We start from the raw sequence: 17,239 nt of genomic DNA on the forward strand, positions 1-17,239 counted from the left end.
TTTAGGTTGGAGCTTCCTCTCCCACGGCACAGCACGAGAAGGGCGTGCGAGCAACGGGCAGAGTACTGCTCCCAAGCTGCTGTGGTGTCATGCTTGCACATGCTCTGGCCATGTTTGGTTTTGGGGCAGAAATAGAGGAATTTGGGGCTTGTCTGTGAGCAGGGCAGTTCCTGCGGCCAGCAGACTGAGCTCAGCATGGGAAGGTGGAAGTTGATTTGGCTTTCTTAAAGAGAATGAGAAATAAAGCTTAACGGGAACTGAAGGGCTTCCCAGGGCCTTTATTGTCTGTGGGTTCTGTTCTCAGTGGGCTTTTCCAACAGCTTGGGCTGCTGCAGTTCTGTGCACAGAAAGCCAGGGGAAGTACGGCTGCACTGCTCGGTGGGCAGCATGGCAGCAAGCATTCAGCTCTGTGTTTTGTGGAGGCACATCAGCACAACCATGATGTAGCCAGGATCTGAATTTAGCACCATTCCTTTTTGTAACAGGTTGGTCATTAGGAGGAGCTCAGTGTTTGCAGGGTATTTCCATGAGAGCTCGGCAGCCCTTGAAAATACAATGTGCTGCTTTCATTGTGGATTAAAAATGTAGTATCTAGCTGAGCCTTGGTAGTTTAGTTTTTAACAGGGATTTAAGCATTTTAAATCCTTTCAAAGCTGTAAGTAAGAATCATAATTTAAACTCTTGCAGACAGATGTCATAGTAAAAAGATGAGGACTATTTAAAAGGCTGCCTGCCTGCCTGTCCGTCTATCTATCACCTCCTAATCTGCCTGACACGTGCAATTGCCTTTCTCTTTCAAAACACTGCTCTGCTGAGGCGCATACAGCATGACCTGAGCTCGCCCAGGGCAACCCCACTGCAAAGGTGCAGCCCCTCAGCACATCCTGCACATTGCATGGGGAAAGCTGTTTGGTCGAGGCGCTATTCCCTCTGCAATGAGTGGCAGAAAAGATGGTGTTTAACTCGCCACCAGATTGAGTTTTTCCCCTACTTCTGACATTTGCAGAAACTCAAGCATCTTTTGGAAGCGAGCAACATAAAATGATGACATCTTTGGTTTTTTTTTTTTAGGTGAACCAATAGTATTTTGCCATCACTGCCCCATTGTAAAGAATTAAATGATGCTCAGCCAAATCAGCGTCTTACTTGGTCAAACATTTCCAGCTGTCCTTCGCTGGCTGGCAGCGCTTGCCTTGTATGGGAGCCACAGCTTCCATAGAAACCCGCTGCCTCCTTGCAGATGTTTGGGGCAGCAGAAGGGATGGGGCTGGCACACATGCAGCTAATTTGGGCATTGCAGGGAGGTCAAAGGCAAAGAATGATGTGGGAATGGCACATCTGATTTCCAAAGCTGGATTTAAAAGAGTGAAAAAAGATGTGGTTGGGTTTACTTGTCTGAAGAACTTTAGGGAAATGATTTTAAAGGAGTTTTTGTAGATAAATGAGCGGGGCTGCATTCTGTCCTAAGGAAGGCGTCCTGGAGCTGAGTGCTGAAATGCACTTCATGTCAGCAGTGGTTTCAAGGAGAGCCTGAGTTTCCCTGGTGTGTGTAATGCGGGACTGGGGAGCCAGGCTGAGAAAATTTGTTACAGGAATTCCTGAGGCTCCATGAGCTCCTGAGCTGCCATGGCCAGAAGAGCATTTCCAGTGACGAGTCTGGTGGCTGTCTGAAAGGAGAGATGGAAATGCCCTTTGACTTCAGCTTATCATAATGGAGCAGAAGGAGTCATGTAAATGTGGTGCAGGAGTAAGAAGGATCATAAAATTGTTAAGGTTGGAAAAGTCCACTAAGATCATCAAGTCCAACCACCAACCCATTCCCACTGTGCCCACTCTGCCAAGGGAAGTGGGACATCCTTCACCTCCCAGTAACTCAAGGGTTGGGGCTGATGGCCTTGCAGGAGGCTCTTTTCATCCATCACATGTTCTGGGCTTATCATAACAACAGCTCTGTAGGGAGAACATGCTGAGAAAATAGCATGTTTTCTCTTGGCCTTAAGGTGTCAAAAGTTTGGAAAGGGCAAGATCCACTGCGCGCATGTCTTGTGTTAGTGAGAGCGTCAGAGAAAGGAGAGCAGTGGTTGCTGGCCAGTCTTTGCTGCTGCCTCCCTGCTGCGCTCCCAGCACTGTCATGTTGGCTGACTGGTTCTGGGGCATCGGGAGGGTTAACCAGAGCTCAGTCGAGTGCTTTGGTAGAGAGGGAGGGCACCATTTGTTACTGCAGAGATTGGAAACTCCCTGATGTGATTATAACGTGTAGTGATGGAGGCTATTTTTATTATATGTTGTGAATATTTCCTTGTATGGCATCACAAGGAGCTTGCTTGTGACTTGTAGCTCTGTTGAAAGGTCTAGCAACGAAGTTCCCAATGTCTTTGGCATTCCCAAGCCAATGCTGTATGCGGCAGCATTAATTAGCTTTAGGGAGCAATGCATAATAACGAGGAGATAATGAGAAAGACCTCTGCACTTTGCAAGGGGGAGAGAGCGGAGTGTCAGAGCCTGCTCTGCGTCGTAGGACCTCTGCCCAGAGGAGAAATCCCCACTGAAGTGGGAGGAAACTCTTATTTCTTGTTAGCAATCCAGACTGCCGCTCGGCAAATCCCCTTGCCAATGGAGCTGCAGATATGTAGCTGTTAACGGGTTGAAATGGCATGAAAGAGGAAGTCAACCTTTTGCACAGTTTCCTCTTGGAAAGTGAGTGCTGCTTCTAATTATAGCGATTGCAGTTTCTCAGATGCTCTCTCAGGGACCTGAATGCTGGGATTGGGGAGCAGCAGCTGGAAACACAGGCATGATTCTGATCCTCCTCTCCATTGATTCACGTTATTTATCTGAAAAAGGTATGGAGAGAAACTGTTTCCTATGATACCAGCATGCTTGTTCTCCCCGTGCCAGCCCTGGCGTTGAGAGTGATCATATCCCTGATACACATCAGTCCAGATTGCAGAAACTCACCTAAGCTGGGCTTGCTTTTCAGAGAAGCTCCAATAGTCTCTTTTTTCTCATTTTCCTCCAGCTTTTCGCTGCTCTGGCTTTCTTTTGAGGTGATGGGTTAGGAGTGCCATACCAATGCTTTTGTCTCCAGGCCAGACCCTGCTGCAGAAGAGCTGATGCCCATGGATGAGTGGTGCCTGCCACCTTCTGGTCGATTTTCCAGCACCACCCACAGCCTGGGCAGCAGTGCAGGGGCAAAATGCTGGGGGTACAATGCCCGGTGTGCCATGAACACTGTCCTCCTTACTCCAGTCTGCTGGAAGGGAGGAGAGGTGGCTCCTCCTGATCCTGGAGATCAGGGAGGGCGCCACGGGAGGATCTCAGTCCAAGTGGTTCTGTTCCTTACAGGGTTTCTACTCTTGAAAGCTTGGTGATGGAGCTGCTGTCCCACATCACAGCAGCCTGTTCTGGCTCTGCTCTGAGATCCCACTTGTCCCCTTCCCTGACATCAGGGCTGGAGATGCTGAGAAACTTCAGTTTGTGCTGCACTTTATTATGCTGAGCACTTCACTGCCCTGAGCATCCTTGCAGCACTGTGGTGGACTGTGGGCCTGAGGTTCCCCCCAGTTTACAGAGGGAGGGCTGAAGCTCACCTCTGTCCCATCTGAAGTGTGTGAGTTAGAAATCTCATGGTTTGGGGACTTGGTTTTCCTGTGTGACCAAGAGAAAAGATGAGCATCTCCTGGTGATGGTCTAGACCGGTAGCTGTGGTCCACCTCTGAGCCCTGCTCTGCACGTGCCCTGTTTTTGGCCACCATTATCCCACTTGGTGCAGAAGAGCTGGGTTGCTGCTAGAGGCTCATTTGCTGCAGGAGTTCAGAGCTGTGGCTCTGGGCAATCTCAATGCATCTACACTCAAATACCATCTCTATGGTGATGACTCAGAGGCATGCATCCTTACGCCGGGCTCTCCTCTCCCTGTCCAAATTCATATCTCAGAGGAGCTCTGACATCTTGTGAATGTCTCACCACCAGCTCCAGCACAACACAGAAACAGAACTTTTAACCTCTCAGTCTCAGCTCTGTGCTGAGCTCAGCAACGCCAGGACACTGCTCCTTTGCCAGCATTTGAGTGCTGTCTTCATCTCCTGCCTCTTCCTGTGTCTTCATATCCAGGCCACCTAACAGCTTGCCTAACCCCACAGAGACACAGCTTTTCCTGAAGTTAGAACTCCCACTTGCTCTTTCATCACATCCTTCTCCTCTTGAAGCAATATCCTTTTCTTGGCCTCACCAAATTTGCTGTTGGCCAGCTTGTATCCACTCAGATGCTACCTTAGGGGCTGCTTTCCCATATCTATTGCTTCTCCTCTCTGACTCTCTGTATCCCCCTGACCACAGCCACTTCTGCCTCCTGCATCCCATGAGTGCCTTTGGTTCTTCAAGGCGACACCCCTGCTCAGCCCAAGAGCTTTTGTCCTGCCCAAATGCTTCTTGCTCATTTTATCTCATAATTATACACTTTTGGGATTGGAGGAAGCTTTCCTTGTCTTGCCAGCCTTAGAAGAACAGAATCCCCTTGGAGATGTTCAAGATGATGGATATGGACCTGGGCAGCCCTGCTGGAGCAGCGGTAGGACCAGATGCATTCATCAGAGATGCCTCCATGCCCAGTCATCCTGGGATTCTGGGATTTGAGAATTCCATGAACAGGCTGCTGACATTAGAGCCAAGATCCTAGGGAATGTGCATAAATGGGAAAGCATCTTGCTTGGAAGTGGGGAGGAGTCTGGTGGCTCCTGTCTTGTCCAGGGCTTGACTCCAAGACTGCCCAGTTGGCACCTGGCACAGGCAGGGGGATGCAGAGCTGTCATGGATCACTGGCTGCATCAGCATCACTTGAGGCATGTGAGCAAATGGTTTGGATTTCAAGTGCAAATGAGCAGCCCTGGCCCTAAATGCAGGGAACGCAGCTTTTTCTCACTGTTGTGAAAGGGCAACTACCCCAGAAGGCTAAACAGGCTGCAGCATGGGGGCTGGCAGTGGGAAACTGCTTCTGCAAAGCAAGCAGGGGGTAAAGCTGTGAGCTGAATGAGGCTGGGAAGACGGTTCCTGCCCTGGGGTCTGTGCTGTCAGCACGTGAAGGCTTTACCTTGCTGCACTGCTGGGCACTAATAAAGAGCTGGAGGGCCAGAGCTGGCTGCAGTCACGGGTTTGGTGCTGAGGAGAGTTTTTGCAGCAGGGTGATGTGTGCTGTGTGTGCTGCAGGATGGCTCGGGGCTGAGGCTGCAAATGAGACAGAACCAGGACAGATCTGCTGGGGTGTCCCAGAAAGGTGATGGCAGAACCCGTCTCTGCTGTGGTCCTGGTGGCTGAGAGCATTCATTTAGGCAACAGTAGAGAGCTGTGAAGGGCGTGCTGAGATCTGCAGTGCCTCTGTTCAAAAGCAAAGGCAGCTCTCTTCCTGTTCTGTTACTGATCCAAGGCTGTAGCCTTAGCTCTGCTCACACAGAAGGATGAAAGCTGCTCCTTTTTCTCCCCTGGATGGAGCGAGGCAGGTGTGTGTCAGCAGAGTTATGTAGAGATGTGCAGAGCTTCTTGCCAAATCAGCTCCTGCTGCTGCCTTGTGCCAGGGCTGCTGAGCATCCCCATGTGCCAGTGCTGAGGGATTTCTCCAGTTGCTCTACCCTGGGTGGGTTTCAGCTCTGGCACAGCAAAAGCAGTCCCATGTGTTTGTCTTTCCTGGGAATTTGCTGGATGGTTGTAGTCTGCCCTGGGTTAAATATATCCACTGGGCCCCGGGCAGCTCACTGTGCCACACATAGCACTGTTCAGTTGCTGGGAGACACAAATCAGTGATGCAATCCCAGTTTTGGAGAACTGTGGGCCACGTGGTGCCCCTCCAGATGTCAGTGAAAGAGCTGGATTGGAAATCCTCGAATGGTCCCTTCTGGGCTCGGTGCTGCTGATGCTCCTGGGGCTGCCCATGCCCGAGATGAACACCAGGCACTGCAATCAAATCCAGCACATGGAATGATTGTGTCTTTGCACATTTTTCTCCTCTCCTCCAAAGAGCCCCCAGCCACCCTTAGGTAAAGCAGAGCTGTGCTAATGGGCTCTCCTTTCTCTCACAGTCTGTCAGAGTTCTTCCCTCACCTGTGAAAATAGCAGGGAGGTTTTTGCTAATGTCTTCTGACTTCTAATGCACAAATTGCTGCAGGATTTTACTTAGCATTAGCACCTCATCCGCAGATGTGAGCTCTTAGTAGGGAATATTCATCAGTCACAAGAACAAGTTCTGATGCTCGGGGCATTGGAGTGAGTCAAAGATGACCCAGCTCTTCAAACACATAGCAAATTTAATATTAATAAAAAAGCAAAGTTCCTTGTTAAGCATGACATTATCTTCTGGGAAAGGGCACTGTGATCTGCAGACTGGTGCTGTCTTGTGCTGAATGCAAAGGCAAAGCAACAGGACGGCTGGGAGCATCACGCTCCTGCTGGTCCCCTTGCTCTGTCCATTGTCAGAGCCAGGGCTGGATATGGATGTGGAGAGCAGCTCCTTGGCCATGATGTTATTGGGCAAACAAACAGGGAAGTTTTTTCCAAAGTCAGGAGCCACACCAGGTATGGAGGAGGGCTGGGATGCAGCTTGGTTTTTGGGAAGGATGGGAGATGCTGCCCAGCCATAGGGGGTTGAGCACAATCCATCCATCCCATCTGTGCAGCACTGGGGATGGTGCAGGCTCATGCTGCGTGGGGGAAACCCCAGAGCTGAGGGAGACTCACAGAGGTCAGAAGGTGCCTGTGGAGAGGCCAGGCCTGTGGATGCAGGGTATGGGGACCACAGTTCTGCTATGCCAGGGGTCCGAGGCTCAGCCCTTCTGATCTTACCCTGCTGACAAATGAAGGTCTTGTTGTTTCCACTGAAATTAATCCTGATGGGAATCTGTTTTCTGATGCAACGCTCTGCAGCAGATTTCTTTTTTACCCTCATCCCTCTGCTTATTTCGGCTTGAAAAATAAACGGGAGCAAAAAAGCAAGAGGTGGTAAAAATCCCAAGGAGTTGCAGGAAGAGCGAAGAGCTCCTGTCTGCCTGCAGGGACCGCAGCACCACGGCTGTGCGGGGCGCTGACTCAGCTGCTGTGCCTCCGTGGTGAGAGTGCAGGGCAAGGCTGAACAGGGCTGCTCATAGCTTGGCTCGGAACGACGCTCGCAATAACAAACATCTGAGCTCGAATTCTCAGCTGATGGTATCTCTAAACGGAAGGGAACGCATGGGATGGGAAATGATGGCAAACGGCCAAAAGGAGCGAGGAGTTACCACTGCTCTGCTGGGGCTGTCAGACAGGATAGGACCAGGACGGGACCGGGAGTGTGCTGAGGTGACAGCATTGGTGCCACTGCGGTGCCAGTGGGCGTTGCAAGGTGATGCTGGACCCTGCTTTGTTCTTCAGCCTCTTGTGCTGGAAGACGTGGCAACATCAGAGGGCCAGTGACTTGGGACAGCTTTGTCAAGCTGTGACAGTCTTTATGCTGGTCTGGCCTTGGGTTGCTTTGATTTGCTGCTGCTTTTCTCGCTGCTGCACCTTTGGCATTGGGTCCATCTCTCCCCAGTGCAGCATCACCCCTGCGTGGTGAAGTTGGTGTTTGAGAGGGGGTTTTTGTGCTCATCATCTTGGGAATAACAGGGCAGAGTTGAGCAAAGAGCAGTTTCCTTGTTCAGAGGCTGGGCTAAAAATATTCAGGGAAAAATTCATTTGGGATTGAGCTGAGATCTGAAATATTTGCTGTGTTCTGAGCTTTTCAGACCGCTGAATGGAGAAGAAATGTTCTTAATTCACAGCAGCTTCCAGCTCTCCTAAGGATGTGTCTCGTTGCACTCAAAGGGTGACAGTGGCTCTTTTTCTCCCTGTTTCTGTTAAATGAATTTTTTAATCAATTTTTTATTTTATTTTTTTAAACGAGAAGGAACACTTCAGAACAAATGTGCTTCAATGCCATGTTTGGCTGCGTCCACACAGGAGGTTTATTTTAGCAACTCTGGGGGCCAAGTTGTGCTGGCTGGCATAGAGTCACCCCTGGATGGTGCAAGACACCGGGGTCCCTTCATCCCCACCCAGGGCAAAGGAGGAGGTGCTAACAACGTCCCTTTTATTGTCACTGTTGCTTCACTGTTGCTTCAGCAGCCCGTTGTGTGCTTGTTGGGATGCTGGGCTGGGTGATGCTGAGATGGCTGGTGCCAAGCCAGTATCTCAGTGCCTCTTTGGCTGGTGTGTGGCCTCTGGGGTGAAGAGTGGGTTCTCCCATTTCTAAAGGGAAACTGAGCGCTCTGGGACTGTCTGTGCTGTCTGGGGACATCAGCCCAGCTCCTCTGCAGTGCTGCTGGGAATCCACAGGAGGCACTGTGCTCCCATTGCAGAAACCTGCAGCCAATTGCAGGGTTTTGTCTCTTTGAAAAGATGGAGTTGTGCTGAGCATGGCATGGAAAAAGGAGCTGGTGGCTGCAGAGCAGGGCAGCTTCATCACCGTCACCAAACCCATGGCTTCGTGCTTTCCCCAGGCTCTTCATCCTCTGCAGAGCTCCCTTGATCCAGATCAGAAGCACCAAGGGGAAGAATCAAATGCAATCTCTGCATGAGCACTGAGGTGCAAGGAGTAATGCAGGCTGGGTGCATGCCCTCAGCATGCTCAGGTTGGGTACCTGCAGCCCCCAGAGCAGTGAGTGCAATGACAGAGAAGGCCCACCTATATCTCCTTGCTCCACTCTTTAATTTCCTGCAGCAGAGTAAACCGTGGCTTCAATGGAAAGACTTGCACAGCAGGCATGCCTCTATTGAAACCCAGTTATTCCTGGGAAGCACTGCGAGTTGTCCTTGGGATGTCAGCCTTGGTGGGGTGCATTGAATAGACCCATTCATACACAAACACAGACCTCCTAAATACAACTCCATCCACCAAGATTCCTGATGAAATGAGCTCAACAAAGCAGCAGAGCACACAAGAGATAATGGAATGACTGCAAAAAAACTGGCTGTGTATTGGAATGTTAATTCAGTTTGGACAAGGAGGTGTCAAGGAGGAAAAGGGGAGAGGCTGAGGCTGGCTGGTGTGGGGATGCTGAGGCTGGTGGGTGCTGCTGACCTGCTGCTGGAGCTCATCTTGCACTTTGCACAAACTCATGGCACCTTACATTCGGCCTCCCAACACCAAAAGCTGGCTGCCATCTCCACACCAGAGCTCCCAGCACACGCTGACCTGGTGAGCTGGGATGGGGCTCCCAGGGCATTGGGCGCAGCGCTAACTCCCCGTGGGGCTGTCATTACAAACCGATGAGGTATCAGTGTTATGGTTTTGTTTAGCTAAAAAAGCCTTCAGTGAGATGCTGAATAAGTATTAAAAGATCTTTTTTTTTTTTTTTTTTTTCCCTTTCTCTCTCTTCTTTTTTTTCCCTTTTACTAACACAGAGAAAATTGAAACCAGCTGGCAGGGCTGGTCGTTCCAGCCAACTGCAGCAGCCCTGGGGATTCCCCTCATGCTGGTGCTGCAGGGAGGGGAAATTGGGGTAAGCCAGGTGACTGGGGCTGCATCCTGCCTGCTGGGGGGAGGAGGTTTTGCTTCCTCCTGCCCTGCCTTTAAGCCATCCATCACCTACAGCAAGCAGTGTGTGAGGTGATTTGCCTGCCTGGGGATGAGTCTCTGCCCAAATGGGAAAGCTGGAGGAACTGGACCAAAGGAAGGAGGAGAGATGCTGGAAAGATGCATTTTGGTGTGTGGATACTGCTTGCCTCACACTGACACTGTGAGTTGTCCTGAAATATGTTTGTTTCCTAAGCACAAGCTCCATCCGGAGTGATTGCTTCTTGGCTGTAGCTATTGTGTTGCACAAAATAATAAATCTCCATTAATTAGGTACAAAATGAGAGCAGCAGAGGCAATACCCCGGGTAAGAAGCCACGTTTCACTGCTGCTAGCACTGCCCATGTGCCGTTTGAGCGTTCTGCACACAAATCCTGGGCTTTTCTTGCCACCCTGCAACCTTGCCTCAAAGCACTGGAACCAATTGCACCGAAACTTTTGGAGCAAGCCTTTTGCTCTCCTCTTGCTGCCATCTCAGCCCATAGTGGCTTCAGCTGTCACCGCAGCACCCCTGCCTGCTCCACCAGGCACCGCTTGGTTCAAATTAACTCTGCCAGCAATGCTCTGCCCTGTTTTCTTCTGGCTCCAGCAACCTCGGGGCTGCTCAGCACTTGTGTGGCCATTCCCCCTCCGTGCCTTTGGGACAGATGGAATGAAGATTGGTCTAGGGCAAAGTTGGCAGCCTGGGAGATCGGTTTTGGATCCGAGAGGGATGGGCATCCCTTGTGAAGCTCTGCAAGGCCTCAGCTTTCATTGCTGGAAACCGTGAGTGTGGGCTGGAAGATGTGCCAGGGAGCCCCGGGCACATGTGGGACCAGGGGGGAGCATCCAGAGCAGGCTGCAAGCAGTTTCAGCAGTTATCTAGCAAATTCTGCCAGGACGCAGGGCATAGTGTGGGAATGGGAATACAATACACTTCCATAGGGATTTTAGGAAGTTCCTGAGGTGCACTGGTGAGTGGATGCCACACTGGCTGCTTGCCGGTCCTGCAGAGCACTGTGCCTAGTACCTATCCCTGAATCCACACAGCCTCGAAGAGAGCAGGCTCAAGAGATGTATTGGAATCCTTTGGCTGGAGAACCAGCAGCAGTCTTTCATGTGGAGTTGCCAGGCCCCTGGAGAAGCCACATCAGGAGCATCCCTGCCTTTGTGCTGCTGTGGATGCGAGTGGGCTGGGATGACCTTTCAGATCACTTTGCTCACACTGTGAAATCAATGCTCCTGAAAATGAAGGCTGGAGGAGAGCTGGGTCTGTGCCTGGGTTTGAGAGAATTTCCTTCCAAGATGATGTCGCAGGGGAAAGCGTGCCGGGCTGAGGCACTGGCGTATTTCTAGATTTCTCCTGGGTTTAGGCAACTCATGGATATTGGCTGTCATGCAACAGAGTGGGTGCATCATAGCTCTGCTCTGCAGGGAGCACAGCATAGAGATCCATGGTGAGGATTAACGGTGTCTGCTCTCTGGGGTGGCTCCAGAGGGTGAGAAATGTACAGCCAGGCACAGCACAAAGCCCACAGGAACAGAGTGATCTCATGCATTTCCATCTTCTTTTCATCAGCAATCAGTGCTGGGAGCACTGTGATGAACTTTCCGGTGTCAATCTGACACGCTTCAGGAGCAATGATTTCAGGATGACTTTTTCCCTCCTCACCCCTCCCCCCAAAAAAACAACAACAAAACAACCCAAAAGCTTTGCTTTGAATGTGCTGGGTCAGCACTTAGGCTGCTGCTGGGTTGGGTGGTTTTTTTTTTCACTTTGTGCTTCTCCCCTCATTAAATCCTGCCCTCTGTGGCAGTGTGTGAGCTCAGGCACTTTGACACACTCGGTCCCTGCCAGCTCCTGCCACTGAGCCCTGTAATGATTGATTGCTGTATGAAAGGGGCTGCAGATGCTGTGGTTATGCAGAACAACAGGGGGCTGCTTGCTGCTGCCCGGGAAGATGCTATCTGCCTGAGATTCGCCTTGGATAAAGCCCCAGAAGGCCTCCTCTTCAAGTTGCACAACCAGTTGAGGCCACCCTGGATTTGGCCGTTCCTTGGCACAAGCACTAAATGGAAGCAAACATTTTAACAAGACTCTTCTGACGGGCAGTTTGAGCAGGAAAGTCCTGGGGCTGCAGAATGTGTGGGGGCTGCCCTAATGCAGGGAGGGGAGTTTGGGTTAGGGTTTGGGTCTGGGGGGGGCCAGAATTCTGGCCAAATTGATGGAACCATGGATAACCCTGAGATGCAGAGATGCTCTGAGGGGCTGCATCTATCATTATTCACCTTCTCTGTTTGCAGCTGCTTTTTTTTCCCCTCTTTGTGGGAATTGACCGAGGTACAGCTTTCCAGTCTGGAGCCTCTTATCTACATGCAGATGGTTTGGGTAAGGAGCTTCCCAGAAGGATGGGAGCCCATCTGCCCCCTCCTAAACACACAAATACATGAACAAAGCCATTGCAAAGCAGCCCTGCCCACACGTGCAGAGACAACACGTCCATCGGGTCGCTCCTGCTGTACGCAGCCTCTCTCTGCTGCTTTCTCCTCCAGTCTGCAGTACGTGGAAAAGCCTCATGCTGGCATTTGGTGAGATGGTGCCCATCCATCAGCCGCTGCCACCTTGCTCAGAGCCGTGTCTCAGCCCAGGGAATCAATCCTGCCTAATGTATAAATATTAGATCTGGAGTCTCAGCTGCAGAGGAGAAAGTGGAGCTGTCAGATAAGCTGCAATTAGTGCATTTATCTGCTTTATTTTCCTGTCGTTTCCCCAAACTCCTTTTGCCTGTCTGCTCCTAATACATTATTAAATCTGCTCTAAGTGTTGATTAAAGAAGCTGAAATCCCAGATGTTTGTTACCTAACATTGCTGAGATGCACTTTCAAACTACCTTATGCAAATTGTAGGTTTTGGTCCATGGTGGTTTTTGTTGTTTGTTTTTTTTTTTCCCCACAGATTTCCCACCCTTTCTACGTACATTCAAGCCAAAGAAATGTGTTTTCAGCAAAGGTTCTATGCTGTGCTTTGCTCACAGACGTGCCTGGCTTTCAGGTGGCACCAGGTCCCTGTGCAGGGAGCACACAGCTCTGCCAGCTCAGCCTCCTGTTGTGGAGATACATTCACCGAGGGCTCCAGCATCTCTTTAAGCAAAATGCTTCAAAAAGAGTAGATCTGTTACCATTGCTCATGCAAGAGTAAACACAGCAATCAACTGCAGCTCCAGACTAACTCCTTTCCTTTGCAGTTTGGATGTTTAGAAGTAATTTTGGGAGTAATCACTGCAAATGGAAGCATGGAAGTAAATGCCTGCAATAAAACATTGCGGGGGTGACTGTTACCCTAATGATATTTCCAGCAAACACTGCTGAAATATGTTTTCTTCTCTGAAATTTGCAACAGAGCTTTAACGTTCTGAGTGTTAAATGGGGTAAATACCAACCAGGATGGTACTGAGATGATTTTTCTTTGCTATAGCAAAGATGAGGCATGTTCTGTCCTTCCTCCTGTCCAGGAGCATGGCATTATTCTCTGCTTCCCAGTTTGCTCACGCTTTATGTCACGCTGTGGATCCCCTTTCCATTAACCCAGTATAAATAATTGCTATCTTCTTTCACGGAGCAAACACAAACTTTGCAAACTGGCAACAGCCTTACAGCAGAAAGCTGCTGGCCAGATTCCAGTGGCCTTTTCTAGTTGTTTTATTTTTTTTTATTCTTTTCCAGATGGGTTCATCTCTTATTCCTTGTGAATAATTTATCCGGGCACGCCTGGAAATGTTCTCTCAAGAAATTATGGCTGTCTTCAAATCCCTGTGGCAGCGCTGCCTGGGGGTGGCAGGGAGCGATCCCTTCTGTCCCCACTGAGCTCCCCTGGGGGGTGGGTTGGGAAGAGGTGGGCATGGGGAGGAGGGTCATGGTTAACTTCAGCCTCTGCATTTCTGGAGCTGCACTCAGTGCAGTGTAGGGAGCCAAGCGGACGGGCTGCCCCTGCGTCGCTTTGATGGATGGTTGCACTTTAGGTGCTGCTGTTTGCAAATGGAGCCTGCGGTGGCAAGGTCTTGCCAGCCAAGTGCTTCTCGTTATTCAGCATTTGCAAACCAAAGTGGGATGGATGGAGGAGCAGTGCCAATCGTTGCTCCCGTAATCGCGTCTCTCCATCTGGCAAAACCTGTCAGAAGGGAACAGAGGCCAGAAGGAAGAACTCGCCTCACTTGCAATCAAAGTGCCTGAAATTCCAAGGCCCTTTGAGCTATAGGGGGAAAATTTGGGGGAGCTCAGCTGTACGCTCGCTGCTCCTGCTGGGAATGCAGCCAGGCTCTTTGCTCCGTCAGATCTCTATTGATCTTCCACTGCTTCACAGAGCTAGAGCAGTGGGCATGGTGGAATAGGCTGATGATTGATGGGCTGACGGTTGGGCTTGATGAGCTCAGTGGTCTTTTCGAACCTTAATGACTCTACAGTTCTCTATGTTCTCTTGTTTCACAGCCTGTGCAGCGCTTTTCCCCCTGTTTGGCATTGGACAGCCAAGGACAGAAGTCTAAAAGCAGGCAGGTTATTCTCCAAATGCACCACAAAACAACAGCAACAACGAGGTATGCTTTTGTTTTTAAAGCAATTTTTACTAGGTAGTTGGTTTGCAGCCAGCAGCCTAATGCATCACTGAATTTAGCTCTGTCTGCTCTGCAGTGCAGTTACCCAAGAAATCAATGGCCTGACATACTTTCCTTTGCTAGAAAATACACTTTTGCTTGAGTGGGTGTGAAAACCAAGAGCTCGCCAAAACCTGCTTGGTACTGAAGAAAATTTCCCCTTCCATGGCCAGCATCAAAGGCGGCCTCAGGACAAAGGCTTCGCCCTGCTACTCATGTTCTGCTTTCAGGGGCTGTGCAGCTTTCAATGCCTACTGGTGGGCAGTTTAGCAGAGGGAAATGTCTGCTATTCTCTGACTAAACACAACCCTATTCTGGTGTGAATTTGCAGTCCAGGTGGATTTTCTGGCTTTCTCTGTTCATGGCAATCATTCATAAAGCGTCAGAAAAGCTCTGTTGCAAAGCCCAGGCTGAGCATTTGTGTCCACGCGCTGGAGAATGCTGTGCTCCATTATAAACCCTTCTGGGAGAGAGGTGTGCAAACCTCCCCACTCCTCTGCTAAATCTCAGCCTCACTGGGAAAGCCGGAATTTAAATATAACTCCTGACTTCATAGCAGGATCCTGCAGTTGGCCAATTGTTTAATACTTGGAGAACAGCCACCATAAAAAATAACAGAACAAAAGTCACAAAAACAGCCTCTGGATCAGCCTCCTTCCTGCCCATGTTCTGACACTGGAGGCGATTTCCAGGAATGCCCAAGCTGGAAGCAAACCTGCTGCCCTCAGGGATGGAGCTGTGATGAGATGAGCCAGTGACAGATGGGTGCCACCACTGTGCAGTGCCTTGTCCCCCTGCCACGCTCTGCTGCTGTCATTTCCCCCACAGCGTGAGGTTCTTGGGATCCCCTTTCTTGTTGGCTTATAAGGTTATAGGATCATAAAATCACAGAACTATTAAGGTTGGAAAAGATGTCTAAGGTCATAGAGTTCAACCCCAATCAATCCCCACCATGCCCACTGAGCCAGGAGGGCAGAGGGAGCAGAGCCATGTGCAAAACTCCAGAAGAGAAGCACAAAACCCAGTGGCCATACTCTTGAGGTGGCCCATTTCTCCCATGCCCAGAGCCCCTGAAGCAAACCCTTTACCCACCCCAAAAGAGAAGTGCACTGATTGTATCACAGGGCTGTGGCTTTCCTGCCTGCAACAAGGGTTTGCACAGGGGTTAAGGACTGATGAAGAGATCAGCTCAGCTGAGTGCCAGGTGTGGGAGTGGGGATACACAAGGGAAAGTGATGCTTCAGAGCACTGTGCTGGGCAGCAGCTCTCCGAGCTGAGATTTCCTATGTTTCCAAAGTTTTGGTGAATTGGTTCTCACTGTAAGGAAGGTATTGGTTTTCACAGGAATCCTAGGGGCTCAGCTGCCACCTTGCCTCCTTGCAACAGCATTTCTTCTTTCCTTTGCAAACAAAGTGCCGTATCAAACCGGCTGGTGCTGTTTAGAACAACTTCTGGCTCTGCAGGTGGCTGCCGAGTGCTGGCCTTGCTCAAAGCTTCCCTCTGCTCTGCCCAGGTGGCCGTGACCTGGAGAAGCCAAAAGCCTGCTCCTGTCCTCCCCTGAGACGCGCTGGTTGTGCAGCTGGGAGTTCTCTAAAGGATTTCACAGCAGCTGAGCTCATGCAAAATGGTATTTTTGCTTTGCCCTTTGCATGCCTTCCTTGTCCTTGTCCCTCCAGTTTCCCTCCTGCACTCCAGAAGAAGAGAATGATGGCAGACATGCCGGCTTTGAAAGCACGGAGTGCTTCAGCGAAGGCAGCTCATTACAACATGTTCTCACCGATGTCTGCTGCCCCTTATCAGCCCATCAGCCCGTGCACGTTACCCTCTGGCTGCCACCAGACACCGCTCGTCCCCGGCGGCTGAGCCCTGGCTGCAGCCTGACTCACTGCGTGGGAGACAGTAATTATTCTGTCCGTGGCAAATTGGACCAGTAATAACCTTTCTCTTCATAGCAGTAGTGATGCTCTTTTAAAAATATATTTTAATTGATCGTGGATAATGAGTTAGACTGAGGGAGCGGGCAGTGGGAGGGTGGGGGGGTGGGGAGGTGAGGACAGGATGGGGCAGATGGAGCAGGAGGAAGAGAAGGTGGAGATGTCACGCAGGGATGCTGCGATGGGATGGATCCTGCACACAGAGGCAGCAGGTGAGGCTCACTGCAGTCCCATCAGGGATTTGTCCTCTCTCCTGGCGCCTAAGCAAGGGCTGCATCCCCCAGATGAGCAGAGCAGAGCATAGGGTCACACACATGAGGTCCTGCTTCCTCCTCCTCCTCCCTCTGCCCACGCTGCGATGCTCTGCAGAGCCCTTCTGCTCTTCTCAGGGAGGAACAGTTGCCCTTTCTCAAGAAATGTTTTGCTGTGAGCCCCTGATGTGTGTTGAAAGAGATGCAAGCTGGATCCCAAAGCATGGTGACCTTCTCTGCGAGGCTTTGTTAGTGCTCAGAGCTTGCAAAAGGGATGTATGGGGGTTTTAATGCGAGACTATTATGTGCCACTGCAGCATTTCAAGTGCCACTACTCACAGAGCGGGGAGATGCCTCTGTTCTTGTTTCTTGCTGGGAAGAAAATGCAACAATGCTCTCTAGAGGCAGAAGAAGTCAAGAAGAGGCTCGCTTTTCCCACTCCACACTTCACTGTGACCTCGCTGCTCTTTGCAGCTGTTTATTTCCCATATAAACAGCAATTTCTGGGCATTTTGGCCTCTTGTGCTGTACCTCAGGTTGTTTATTTCACCCCACCTCAGGGCAATCTCATGTAATTAGTGCGAGGGAGGGGTGGGAGCTATGGTCCAGGTCAGGATGTGGCTCTGGGACTGGAAGGCCATGCAGGGCAATGGGAATGCAGAAACATGCAGGAAGAGATGTGGTCCAGCATCACTGTGGGGCAGGGAAAGCCTGTGGAGCTTGCGGTGGGATGCTTGCAGGGAAACGTCCCTAAGGACTGATTCACCCCAGGGAAGGTGCAGCTGTAGTGAAACAGGAGCTGCAGGAGCTCAATCAGGCAGCAACTGCCCCTTAATAAAAGCCAGAGTG

The 17,239-nt window shown here is 50.6% G+C and overlaps 1 long non-coding RNA gene across 1 annotated transcript; it reads left to right on the forward strand.

The window, feature by feature from the left end:
- The first annotated feature begins 2,746 nt into the window (after positions 1–2,746).
- On the forward strand, positions 2,747–15,826 carry LOC128080865 (uncharacterized). The gene is made up of 3 exons (XR_008206907.1): positions 2,747–2,843; positions 14,042–14,148; positions 15,719–15,826. It is a non-coding gene; the product is annotated as an uncharacterized LOC128080865 (long non-coding RNA).
- The last annotated feature ends 1,413 nt before the right edge of the window (positions 15,827–17,239 follow it).

The sequence above is a fragment of the Tympanuchus pallidicinctus genome, unplaced genomic scaffold, assembly GCF_026119805.1.
Source record: "Tympanuchus pallidicinctus isolate F22 unplaced genomic scaffold, pur_lepc_1.0 scaffold20, whole genome shotgun sequence".
In the NCBI taxonomy this organism is placed as follows: Eukaryota; Metazoa; Chordata; class Aves; order Galliformes; family Phasianidae; genus Tympanuchus; species Tympanuchus pallidicinctus.